A 12,969-nucleotide genomic window follows, 5' to 3' on the forward strand; every position below is an offset into this window, starting at 1 on the left:
GTCCGCCGCGGTGGTGTAGAGGTTACGGTGCTCGGCTGCTGACCCGAAGGTCGCGGGTTCGATCCCGGCCGCGGTGGTCGCATTACGATAGAGGCGAAATGCTAGATGCCCATGTACTGTGCGATCTCGGTACACGTTAAAGAATACCCGATGGTCAAAATTTCCGGAGCCCTTCGCTACGGCGTCTCTCATAATCATATCGTAGTCTTGGGACATAAAACCTCAACAATTATTGTTATTATCACTCTCCTTGCGTGTCAATGTGTGTGTTCGCGGTTACTGTGTTGAGACTTTGCATCACCTGTGGCACATTCCCGCATAACATGAACTCTGGTATACGGGTATGTGCCACACGTGACTGAGAGAAAGGGTTTCATGACGTACGCGACAGGTGTTTTGCGTTATTCTTGTCCTGACCACTGAATCGTGTTCGTCATACACTGATCCCCTGGTATGCCAATTTTGGTATATGACAAGTTATGGGGGCGACCAAGAGTGCGCCCAGACGTAGGCGGATAGATAGATAGATAGATAGATAGATAGATAGATAGATAGATAGATAGATAGATAGATAGATAGATAGATAGATAGCTGGGCTCAGTATTCGCATTAGTCAGTATCGTAATCGTCGGTAAACTTTTTGGACAGTCGTGCCTCATAAAAAAGAGAGGTAAAACTCTCCAAAGGACAGTTAACGTGTATCTTGAAAGGTACTCAGTACTACTCATCGGGTAGTCAGGACTGTCGCCTCTGTACGCCTTATTTTTCCTTTTATTGATTCCCCACTCGCTAGCTCATCTTTTTTTTCTCGTTCTAAACTCAACACAATCAAAACACAACGACGAAAGAGTGCTATAAAATAATGTTACGCTCACAAGCCACGGAAGCAACGAGACATGACTCACAGCATATAGGATCGAGTGCAGCCTTCGGGAAACTCGAAAACATCCGCGAGCTCACTGCGTGCTAGTGGTGGGACAAAAGCATTCTCTACGAAAGACAATGCACAGCCGACAAGGCGGCAGTGTCGCAAGCTTGTTTCACTTTGTTTTATACATATGTTCTGCAGGCTTGAATATCGTGTGCAAGAGCGTCACCAGCGCAGTGCGTTGATTCAAGGAGGTGGGACAAAAGCAGCGACAGAATATCATATCAGATTGCAGCGTCTTCGAAAAAGTGGATTCCATATATGCCACATGTTATAAAAGCGTAAGCCTTTCTATGTCCACTCCCCGAGAAAAGTGTCCACTCGACCGTCTGTTACTTCAGCCCCGAGGGTCACCGCTATAAAGAAATAAATGAAAAAAGATGTTCACTCCGGTGGTCAGGTTTGAAGCCGGGCCCCCACGCTCCGCAGGCGAGTGTCTTAAAGGGGTACTGACACGAAAATGTTTCGTAGTTTTTCTTTTTGCGTCAAATGAAAGGCTAAGCCCTCAAGAGCCTAGACAATGCACTGCTAAGCATGCGTGCGCCCTGAAAAAGTATTTACATAACGTTTTTAAACGCTTGTTTTGGTTCCTACTGCACCCTGACGTCACAACACGGTATGAGCTTCTCGTTACGTGCTCGCGCAAGATATCCTGACGTTTCCACCGTGGCTCCGCTGGCGACGCAAGAGCGGCCATTTTGGAAGTTTTGCTACTTGACGTCATCAAAACCAACCAGACTGCGTGAAGTCACCAGAATTAGTACTGTAGCCTGACGTCAAGCTAGTGTCGATGTCGGTAGGTGCGCCATGGGAAAGTTGACTTTGATATCAAAATAAAATATCTTATCAGCATTAGCTGAGCTTCACACTTGCTCGGAGCCGTCTCTGTATACAGGAGATTTGTATGGCAGAGTAAACTAGCCTTCGAAAAACGGTGCTAGTACCCCTTTAACCGCTATGCCTTCACCCATTCTTTTCTTCGTTCTTGACTAGGTCATCACTCATGCTTGCAAAATATGGATATGTGAGTCCTACATGAAAGCGTTCTATCCGCGGTGCAAAGCAAATGTAGAAGGATAATATTTTCTGTAAAGGCTTTGCTGAATTTTCGTGGAAGTGGAATAAAAGCCCATTGCAGGACAAGACGCAAAGCCGGCAGGGAGCACTCTACACGTCAGGAAATAATAAACCTCGCGAAATTTCGACGTTAAACACGCGTTTCGGTGGTCGCGGGTTGCGCGTGCCACGGGGCCACGATTGCTGTCGAGAAGATGAAAGACGCGATGCCGAAACAGTGTTGCAAAGACAGCCGCTGCCTACAATAAGAAACGCTTACGCATCACTGAGACAATTCCAAAAGGAGCTTCTGCGTGGCACTTTCTTTTATAAGGGCGAAGCACCTTAGGGTCTCGACGTGTCGGCGTGCATCGTCGTCTCCTGTCGTGACGGTCCATTTGCTTGAGCGCAAGAGAGGGCGCCACCGCCTCAGCGCTCGCCGTGTGGCGAGAGAGAGCGAACGGCGCGCGTTGGCCATGGAAACGCTCTTCCTGCGATGAACGGTGAACTACGATTCAGAGCCTGAATGTCCAACGAGACGGAATGTACAACGAGACTGAATGTCCAATGGGTCACGTGACCGGCGAGACTGAATGTCCAACGAGACGGAATGTCCAAAAGAGACGGAATGTCCACCGAGACTGAATGTCCAACGAGACGGAATGTACAACCGAGACGGAATGTCCAACGAGACGGAATGTCCAACGAGACGGAATGTACAACCGAGACGGAATGTCCAACGAGACTGAATGTCCAACGAGACGGAATGTCCAATTTAGAAGAGAAAAACATGCCCTCGTTTGAAATTTCTCAGACAACTGATTCATTGGGTTACAGTTAAAGCTGAAATTTGGGCTAGTTGGTCTTCACTTAAATACATAATATAGCGGAACAAAACAAGGACAGAGAAAGAAGCACACAGGACGACCGCTAGATCATTGGGTTAAGATAGCCTAACGGAAGGTCGATTTTTTTTTTCTGCGTTTTGCAAATATTGACTGTCTGTGGCGTCGGGCGTCGTATTTTTGTTTCCGTATTCGCTTTACTGCATTTATCATAATTTCAAGTTTTGTTAGTTTTATTTCTATTTTGTATATATAGTTTTCATATGTATGTTGAATATGTTACTTTATTGCTTTATTTTGTTTGTTTGCATACTTTGCTGTTCCTGTTTATCTTTGTCATAAATCGGACATCACAGCCACTTAAAAGATTACAAGAGGGGGCGCTCCCTCGTCCACTCTGTACGGTATCTATCTGCGTTTAATCCCTGAGAGTGTTACCAGCGCCACTCGTAGCTAAGGCGGCGAGTGTGAAGCACTATTTTTGCCAGAAAGCGTCACGAGGCAGGACGAAGCCCTTGCTATGAAAGTGCGAAAGAAGAATAGTTCGAGCCAACAGCCAATTAAGCCAAATAAAACATTGGGGACATTGTTTGTTGCTTTTTTTAACTGCGATGTAATAATTATAACCCATAGTCAAAGGATTCCAAGTAGACGAAAAAACACCCTTTTCATCGGTGGGATCCGAACCCGCAACCTTATAATTACGGCGACGATTTGCGCTTGCTAACACTCCCAGGGATCAAGCTCACGGAAATACCCAACAAAGTGGACGAGGGAGCGCCCTCCGTCGTAGCTTAATTGTTAGAGCATCAGACGAGTAATGCGAAAGTTGTGGGTTCGAATCCCACCGAAAGAAAGTGTGCTTTTTCGTGCCTTTAAGTCCTTTCAATTTAGGTCATATTCGTTACACTACAGTTAAAAAACATCAACAAATAACGTACCTATGCTTTCCTTGGCTTCATTGTTGGCTTTCTACGAGCCCCTAGAACAATTCTTTCCTCTTAAAGAATGCGGGTCGAAGCAGCTAGGGAGGAAACTTTCCTTTAAAATTAAATTCTTGGGTTTTACGCGCCAGAACCACGAAATGATTATGAAGCATGCTGAGTGTGGGATATCAGTTTTAGTTTTGACTACATTGATGGAAACATGTCATGGCATTTCGGCTACAAGAGAACTGCAGGCCGCTCTAGGAAAGACCATGCAGTTAAAGAGGTGGTGTCACCAAATTTTGAGGCTATAAAAGCCTGCTGTTGGCTTTCTCTGTAAGCAAGGACGCTCAGCACGAAGTATTGCACGCAGCAAACGTTTAGAATATATTTTAATTCACTTCCAAAGTCTGTATAAATGCTCATTCTCGCGATCGAGACCCATCGCTAGCGCGACTGACCCCGAAGTCACTGTGTAGGAAGCGTAACGAAAGTTTTAGTGACGTCACACGACATTAGAGTGACGTGCAATGAGCGGTGACCTACAGCTCCGCTGCACTGGGCCAGTCAAGAGAGGATCAGGTCATCCGCTGCGAACTGCTCATTTTTTCTGAGCTTATTGCCGAAGTAGCCAATCTTTCTCGCGTTTTGCAAAGTGCTTCGCGTGAATAATTTTTCATTACAACACATAGCATACAGGTAATCGTTGGCGACAATAAAACCGTTTTTATGATGCTTAAAATCATTTGAGGACTTTTCAGAACCGGCCTGAACACGAGCTTTTCTATTACTCTTCCAATGACGTCGATATTAGTACTGTGAAGCTCAAGTGAAAACAAAAAAAAAAAAACTGGGTCGGGAACAGACTTGTACGCATTACAGTGAAAGAGCGTCAGCGATTACAATTACTTTTTAAAAGACTAACGGATTACGGAGAAAAAACTGAAAGCTAATCGATTACTCAACAAGGTGAGGTACCGGGCTATTTGGTTTTGCATAATTGTTAAACTGTACTAAAGTTACAGGTACATATTTTTAGGGAGGACGCACATAACAAAAGCATGAAAAGCGCAAACTTTCAACTCGATTTGTTGAAAAGGCATCAAGTTATATGAACACGAGCAAACGGGTGCAAAAGGGAGTTCTTCAAATGTTTTTTTCTTATTTTTAAATACTTCTTTTTTGCGTCGTGTGCCCTTATTTTATTCCCTCGTGTCTTTGCGCTCGCTCTCTCTCTCTCTCTCTCTCTCTCTCTCTCTCTCTCTCTATATATATATATATATATATATATATATATATATATATATATATATATATATATATATATATATATATATATATATATATCCCTGCCATTTGTACAAGACTGGGTATCGAGCAGTATTACGCGCCGTGCGTAATACGCAGTCTCAGCGCCACGTGCTATCACGACGAAACGAATTTTCACGCACGTCGCAAATGTTAGGGCACATTCGGAAAATTTTCACAGCAAATATTGGGATGTGTGGAACGAAAACGGAAAAGTGAAATTTGTGACCGGGACGGAATGTCCAACGAGACGGAATGTCCAACCGAGACTGAATGTCCAACGAGACTGTATGTCCAACGAGACTGAATGTCCAACCGAGACGGAATGTCCAACGAGACTGTATGTCCAATGAGACTGAATGTCCAACCGAGACGGAATGTCCAACGAGACGAAATGTCCAACGAGACTGAATGTCCACTATTGGACATTCAGTCTCGTTGTACATTCCGTCTCGATGGACATTCAGGCCGCAAGCGTGAACTACCAGCTCGCAAGGAACGAGAACGCGCCCTCGCCTGCGAGAGACAACGCCGACGCAGGCAGCGTCTGCTAGCGAGTTTCTTTATTGAAAAAACTGACTACTCTGCACAACCGTTCACCAGCCACCCCGTATATATAGGCACTGAATCTTGACCTGCAATGTAGTGCCGGTGGGAGATTTCTCTTGTGTGTAGTTGAACAATGAAGATTCGCAGCGTGCACGTTAACAAAAGCGGACTGCGGGTCTCTGTGTCTAATCTTTCTTCTATCTCTCATTGCCCATTAGCAGTGATTTTGCTGTGGGAAACACCGACGCGCAGCCCACGTGAAAATGGGATGTGAATTCCCAGCTGGAAATCTGGTTTCCAGCCTGGTTTTCAGCTGGAAATGGCTCTTCAGGCTGGAAATTTTCCATTCCCAGCTGGAAATACAATTTCCAGCTGGGAATGAAACCCATTCCAGGCTGGAAATGGTATTTCCAGCATGGATATGGAAATCATTCCCGACTGGAAAGCCATTTCCAGCTTGACGTTTCCAGTTCCAGTTGGGAAGTTATATTTCCAGCTGGAAATTTTTCTAGCTTCAGTTGGGAAATAATTTGCTCAGCATGAAATTTTCTTGTTTGAGCGAGGAAGTGGTGTAGTTGACAAAAGGAATCCCAGCTGCCCAAAGATTGATCTGCATACAATTAAGTGATAGCAGATTAAGTGTATAATGCAGACCGTGCATTTAGACATGACTTAGAACAGTGGTTCTCAAATGGGGGTCCGCGAGGTCATTCTTCGGGGTCTGCAACACCCAATTAAGCTTGCAAAAAAAGAGAGAGTTTTTTGAAGGCCCACTATGTCCCGTGACAGCGGCCCCTTCTGGTTTTTGGTATGCTTCACTGCATTAAATTTGTGCAGTGCGACGGAGCTGACTTATGTTTCTCCTTCATGAGGTGGCTGTAAAGTTTCTGTTGCAGTTTTCTACGACATATGCGAGCATGCTTTTTCCAGGCTTGCATATTTGAAAAACAAACATCGCGATAAAGAGGTTGAATGTGGCTCCAGGCCAGAGAACTTATTGACAAGTCGTTCAGATCGAATTGACGTGGCACTTTTGCCTGACCATTCTTTGCCACGTAGAAATAAAAGGCACCTATTTCACACGCTGCATATTGCGTATAACCCACCGACCCCCTCTTCCTCTGACTGCAAGGGGTCCCCCTGAAACATCCATGTCTGAGAACCACATTGAATATTCATCACATGGCACATAGGATACATTTTACAACCGTGATCTTCCGCGCCCCGTACGGCTGTGTTGCAAAAAAATTGAAAAATATGTATGGCTGGGGTAACACGCACTTTTATTTGACCTTTTCAGTAGTCGTGCGCCCGGTCGACACGGCATTACAAATATGTTTGCTTGCTCAGTTCATCATTGAGCCGTTGCGCCAATAGCTAGTGTTTAAACAATAGTAGTTACTTCCTTGTGAAAAGGGGAATTATTTTTGCCACGATCGAATAGCAGTGAACTTTGCTAACTTGCTCCCTCCGACGCCGCGGCCATGAAAAACGCCGCACTGCCGCGATGTTTGTTGGCGTCTCAGTAGCTCTATTCTCGTATCATTTCTCGGTGACTTATGACGTTAATGCTAAATAATAACCTACTCTGTAATATAAATACAGCGTACAAAATTTATGTTTCTTTTTTTAAGGTTAACACCATTAAAGACAGTGGTCCGATAGACCGCATAAATTATTATGTCGCCGCAGTCAGCCACAGTTTCGTACAGCACATGGCGGCTAGTCGTGGTGATATTGGTGATATCTGTGCGTGTGTGTGCTCGGTGTTCGCTACTCTAGGGAGTTTCCTTGATGAATATCTGTGCGACAGTTACATGGAATAGTTCTTTGTGGTCAGGTTTATCTCTGGAAAGTGTTACGAGTGATGACCAGCATGTTCGAGCGGTTTTTATTGCTGTACTGTGTGCGATGTCTTGGATACACCAGCGCCGATCAAGGGACAGCGATTTTCTCAGCTCTAACTGTTCCATTTGGAGGTAAGTTGCACTTACATATTTCAAATATAAGTGAACGTTTGTCTCAAATGTTTGTGGGCTTCGTTATCACGATGTCATGTTACCTGGCTGCGTGTAATGTTTACATATGCGCGAAGTACACTACAGGCCGGTTTGTGTAAGCAGCCTTTGTCTCCAGTAGCACTGTGCCGTGCAATGCTTGTGCCTACTGGTGCGCATGCGTCTATGCAACAAACGCGAGTAATTACATATGTTCGAGTGAACTCATTGGACGCCTATTCGGAGTAGTTTAAGGTCGATATAAATAATCGTTACATAGCACCTACAGTATGAACCGCAGTGCTCATCAGATCTTGCTCACCTTTGCTTTGCACTGCATTGACTTTGTATTGTGGTACTGCTTTTTAAAGCTGTATTGATGCTGTTCATGTGATTTGGTAAAACTATACTTTTGCTAGAATTGCGTTTTATGGGTCATTGTGGTTTTGATGTTTGCTCATTATGTATATTTTTTTTTTCAGGTGATGTACGAGGATATGAGCAAACTCATTCTACATCTCGAGATATGTTTTAACACTTGTTACAAGCGTTCAAATAAATGCTGTTAAATTTCACCACCATGTTCTTTGACTGCGTGCAGTTCACTGGACGAACAGGTCCTGTAGGAACCATGCTAAGACGCATGCGATAGCCGCGAGGTCAAATCTGGAAACTCTTCCATTTCCAGCTGGGAATGAAGGATTCCAACTAGAAATTTTGCCATTTCCTGCTGGAAATATTTTCTGGAAATATTTCCATTCCCAACTGGAAATATTTCCATTCCCAGCTGGGTTATGGAACCTGGAAATTTTTCCAGGCTGGAAGTTTTCCCATTTCCAGCTGGGAAATTTTCCAGCCTGGAAAGATTTCCAGGTTTCATAACCCAGCTGGGAATGGGAATCATTTTCACCTGGGAGTGCATGCTTCGCCTCTCCACAGGTTTCACTTTAGTGGAGCTGAAACACCCTTCCCTACATGCTTCGCCCCTCTCCAATTTTTTTCGAATACAAGTTGCCCTGTCGAAATGTTGGCTCCAGTGGCATCCCCTGTTCAACGGTTTGTTTATTGTTAATTCATTTTATGTATACATATGTTATAAAAAGCTGGTCGCGCTACAGAATGCGATTGCACAAGCGGTTGAGTTGAATATTATTGGCACGGAAAAACACCATGCGCACTAAGAAAGGGCATTGCAACGAACGCTAGCTTAGCTACGTTAGGGCGTGCTTTTCCAACTTGCAATGTCCTGCCCACTTCGTTCTGTCCGCGCGCATATCTTAGCGTGCATCCTGCGACCAGCAGTCTTGCGCTTTCCGTCCGTCAAGATAGTTCAGTATAGTTGTAGTGCGCGTTCGATTAGCGTGATGTCATAGGTTCGCTTACTGGCCTCTGCGGTTGTCTTTTGATGAAGGTGTAATGCAAGAAAGTTCGTCAAGCAAAGGTTTATTGCACTAAGGAAACGCCCAACCGGTCAAAACTAATTGATAGTTGCTCACTGCATTGGTTATCGGCTTATATACTGGCGTGTAGCCTCGACCCCACCTCCACCCACTTGCTTAGCCCATGCCTTCATGTAGTTTCAAGGCAATCTCCCTTCATTCAACAAGTCAGTCAAATACATTGTGAAATTCGCTGCCGTACTGCGCACTTTTGGTCCGCAGTGCCCAACGCTCGTGCATGTTTTACGAAAAAAAGCCTACACGGAACTTGAATATTTCGTAACTCGGTGTGGTATTTTTTGGAGCCTATTGTATCTGCAAGGTTTATTTTCAGACGCATACAATAGCCCGAACGATGTAAAGCGACGGCGAACGCGAACTAAAGTTCCGTGGCCGACAAAAATAGCGCCTGCATTACAACTATACTTTCTCGGCGAGCACCTCTGGCTAATGTTTTGGGGCATTGTCAAAAGTATCTTTCGGCAACTGAAATGCTGGCACCATTTTTTCCTCGTTCCGCTTTACATTCTATTGTACGCATATGCATATTTCATCTGACGCTCTCTAAGGCGTCCGACGGTCGACATGCAGGATGAAGAAAGGAAAAAAAAAAGCTTTTATCATTTTCAACGGAGTCCGAGATTCTAGTCGTGGCATCTTCTACTCAACGAAACACCACATCTCCTAACCTCACACCCTACTTGAGACGCATCGGCGTCGGTTCCTGCTTCCTTATCGGTACCGTGGTCCTGCAATAGAGAAATATCGAAGTACCCTGGCAGTATCTGCACTCCAAAAATTTCTTAGTGAGTGCAACCTATTGTTTGTGAAGTCTGGACCTATTTTCTGATCACTTACCTTCTCAATCAATGCTTATTCTCCCAGAAGCCATGGCCATTTGGCGCTTAACGGCGCCTTCCATATTGCTTAGTTTTCTTGAGTGTTGATTATAATGTCACAACTAAAAGCTAGCAAGACAATAGAGGACAAATGGGTGAGCAACACGAGATTCACTCGTTTACCTTTAGAATAAACTGTGTGGCCAATCAGGAGGCATTAGCCAGTTTCTCTAGGAGACAAGACGAAGTAAAATGAAACCGCAGTTCCTCAGAAGAAAAATCCGACGCGTTTCCCCTTCTGGGCTCTGAATACAGAAGTCGTCTTTCATTATCGCACCGTGGTCATGTTTGCTCTTCCTTTACTCGTTGCGGCAATATTTGTTTTCAACTGACATTCACAATTTTCCATCCTATTCTTAGTCATTTGCCTGTCGTGAGTAAGTAGCAGTATCAAAGGAAGAATAATGAACGATAACAAACACACTTACAAACTAGCTCTAATGACCCTCGATGCAAGAGTGTCTCACCATTAAAACGACTGGGCAGCGGTGGTAGCAAAGGCAGTTCAGTGCAATCAGTGAGTCCATGGATAAGTATTCAACAGTACTATTTTGCCAGCACAGATAGTTGGGCCAATGTGGGTGCAATCAGTGAGTCAATGGATAAGTATTCAACAGTACTATTTTGCCAGCAAAGGTAGTTGGGCGGCCAATGTGGGGTGAAGATTCTTTGTAATTGTAGTGAAGAGTTTGACGAAAGTTCGTCTGGTCAGGTATCATGACGAGGACGAAGAAGGTTAGTGTGATCAAGAAAGCCGTACGGGTCCCGAAACTTCTATGTCTTTTGCACCTTGAATTGGTCAGTGATCGCATCTTCATCCTCTTCTTTGCAGTTGTTGCACTAATGGCTCACCGTTAAGCGTTACTGCCTGAAGTACAGGACCAAGTCACAGCGTTACTTGGAATACACTATCCTCTTACAGCAGCGGCTCTCGTGGGGCCTTGCTTGACTCGGACGTATTTTCCCACATTTGTAATTGTAGCCGTCCAGGAGAAAATGCGCTAGTGTCCGGTTCAACTCTGCCCACGCTTTCCGTAGTTCCACGCAAGGACATTCCAGCTAGCCCACTGCCAGGTTTATTGGGAGAAGGTCGTAAAAGAATGTCCAGGAGACTCGCGGTGATCAGTGAGTGTCAGATGGAAGCCATAAAAATGTTGCACCAACGACGTACCGGCCGTGACGCTACCATCATTACGTTTTGCAACGTGTCGCTGTAGTCATTCGTTGCCTTATCGCCGCTGTCATCATCGTGCCTTTGTCGGCGTTTCTTGTGCCAATGACGTCATTGTCATTTTTTATCCTCTTCGTTCTCAAGCGGCCCTGCTTCTACTGATACGACTGACAGTCGAAGCTTCTACATTCGTGATATTTTATAACTATGCGTTTCTTTTAGTGCAATGTGCAGCAACGCCGAAGTTTAGCAGGTAAAACGGCAGCATTTCACTTAGAGCATCGCAGTGAGTTTTAGAACACTAAACCAACACACAAATGGTAGAGAAATGCATAGAAGAAATACGTACCAGCACGCGTGATATCTCTCTAGCGCATTCGCAGTGCTGCGGGTCAGCGTCGTCCAGTGACGACGCAACGACTGAGCGATTTTGTCATACGCGTGCAGCCCGAAAACAATACGACAATAGCATACTCCATCTTCCGAGAGCGTGGCTACATCTTCAAGTTCTTGTTTTTAAATAGCTTTCTTTTTATGTTCCTCTTGGCGACCTCTGTTTATATTAAACCCAGTGGTTCGTTTCGTGCTTTGCCGCAATTTTTCCTGTTCCATTTCCTATATGGAACGGTGCGTATTTATTTAAATTTTGTCAACTGTCTTTGTCCTGTGATCCATAAGAAGAATATTGCAAAATGATATATGTGAACGCAGGCATTATTTTCATTTCGTAAAACTTAAATGCATGCGCAAATACTTCAACAGCAGGCCGCATGTATGACACAACACGCCAACTTGAATAAGTGTCGTCCTCGATGCAATCACAGTAATAGAGTCATCCTATAAACGATTTATCAAAATGTCACACAAGTGCTAGCGTACCGGGAGTGATACTGTTACGGGGAGATGTTAGAAGATATGCTTAATACAATATTTACACTGAGAAAGCGGACAGCGCCACCGCAACAAAAAAACTTGGATTATACACTTGAGCTTCGCCTTCAAAAGTAGCGTAATCGGGCCCCGTTCGCATCGCCTTCTCAATCGCTAGCCTCGCTTCACTCCTTGGTGGACACCTCAGTCATGCCGCAAAGAAAGCAACGTGTGTGCGCGTAACACCGACCGTTTCAAGCTATCCTAGAATGTCTATTGCGGAGTGTCCAATATACGCCATACTTCTTCCTTTTGCGAGTTGGCGAAGTAACCATTACGCGTCCATAAGGCAGCACGCGCACCTGGGCTGGAGTGTACTAGAATATTTTCTAGTACACTCTACCTGGGCAGTTGTACACATCCTTGATGCAGTTGATGATGATATGGTGCTTAATTATGTCTGTGTTTTGTAATGAGCGAGCCTTTAAACCACGCAGTCGTTGCGCAATTCACATTTTTTGACGCCTGGTGCGATTCTACGATTCTGCCACGCAATATTTCATGCGTTCACTCTCTTCGGACAACATGCCATTCATGCAGGTTTTAGGGGCGAAGCTCCTTAGGGTCGAGCCATGTCCCTCCCTCGTTGTGACACGCTAGTACTGGGAGCGCTCGTTCTCGCGCTCGCGCCAAAGAGAAGCCTTCTTCCTCTTGTTCTTCGAGCGCCTGTATGATGATGCCAATCAGGAAAATTTCAGAATCACAGCATATCCACGAAGTGAATGATGACGAGTGGGCGTAGCTCCGCTCGCGCCAAAGAGAAGTCTTCTTCCTCTTGTTCTTCTAGCACCTTGATGATGATGCCAATGAGGAAAATTTCAGAATCACAGCATATCCACGAAGTGCATGATGAGGAGTGGGTGCAGGCAAAACCACACACAAAAACTGAAAAAAAAGGAAGCAAGCGAGAAATAGAGAGAA

General features: G+C 44.8%; 1 protein-coding gene across 3 annotated transcripts in view; it reads right to left on the reverse strand.

Moving 5' to 3' along the window:
• LOC119399327 (4-pyridoxate dehydrogenase) overlaps positions 1–11,540 on the reverse strand; it is a 108,438-nt gene extending 96,898 nt beyond the window's left edge. For 2 of the 3 annotated variants that reach the window (XM_049417662.1, XM_049417661.1), the window contains exons 1-2: positions 11,468–11,525; positions 9,903–10,016 (exon numbers count right to left, since the gene is read on the reverse strand). The gene's annotated coding sequence lies outside the window, so the exon portion shown is untranslated. Of the gene's footprint in view, positions 1–9,902; positions 10,017–11,467 lie in introns of all 3 variants that reach the window. The other variant, XM_037666140.2, reaches the window with a different exon arrangement.
• Between the last annotated feature and the right edge of the window lie 1,429 nt (positions 11,541–12,969).

This window comes from Rhipicephalus sanguineus, chromosome 7 (assembly GCF_013339695.2).
Source record: "Rhipicephalus sanguineus isolate Rsan-2018 chromosome 7, BIME_Rsan_1.4, whole genome shotgun sequence".
Lineage (NCBI taxonomy): Eukaryota > Metazoa > Arthropoda > Arachnida > Ixodida > Ixodidae > Rhipicephalus > Rhipicephalus sanguineus.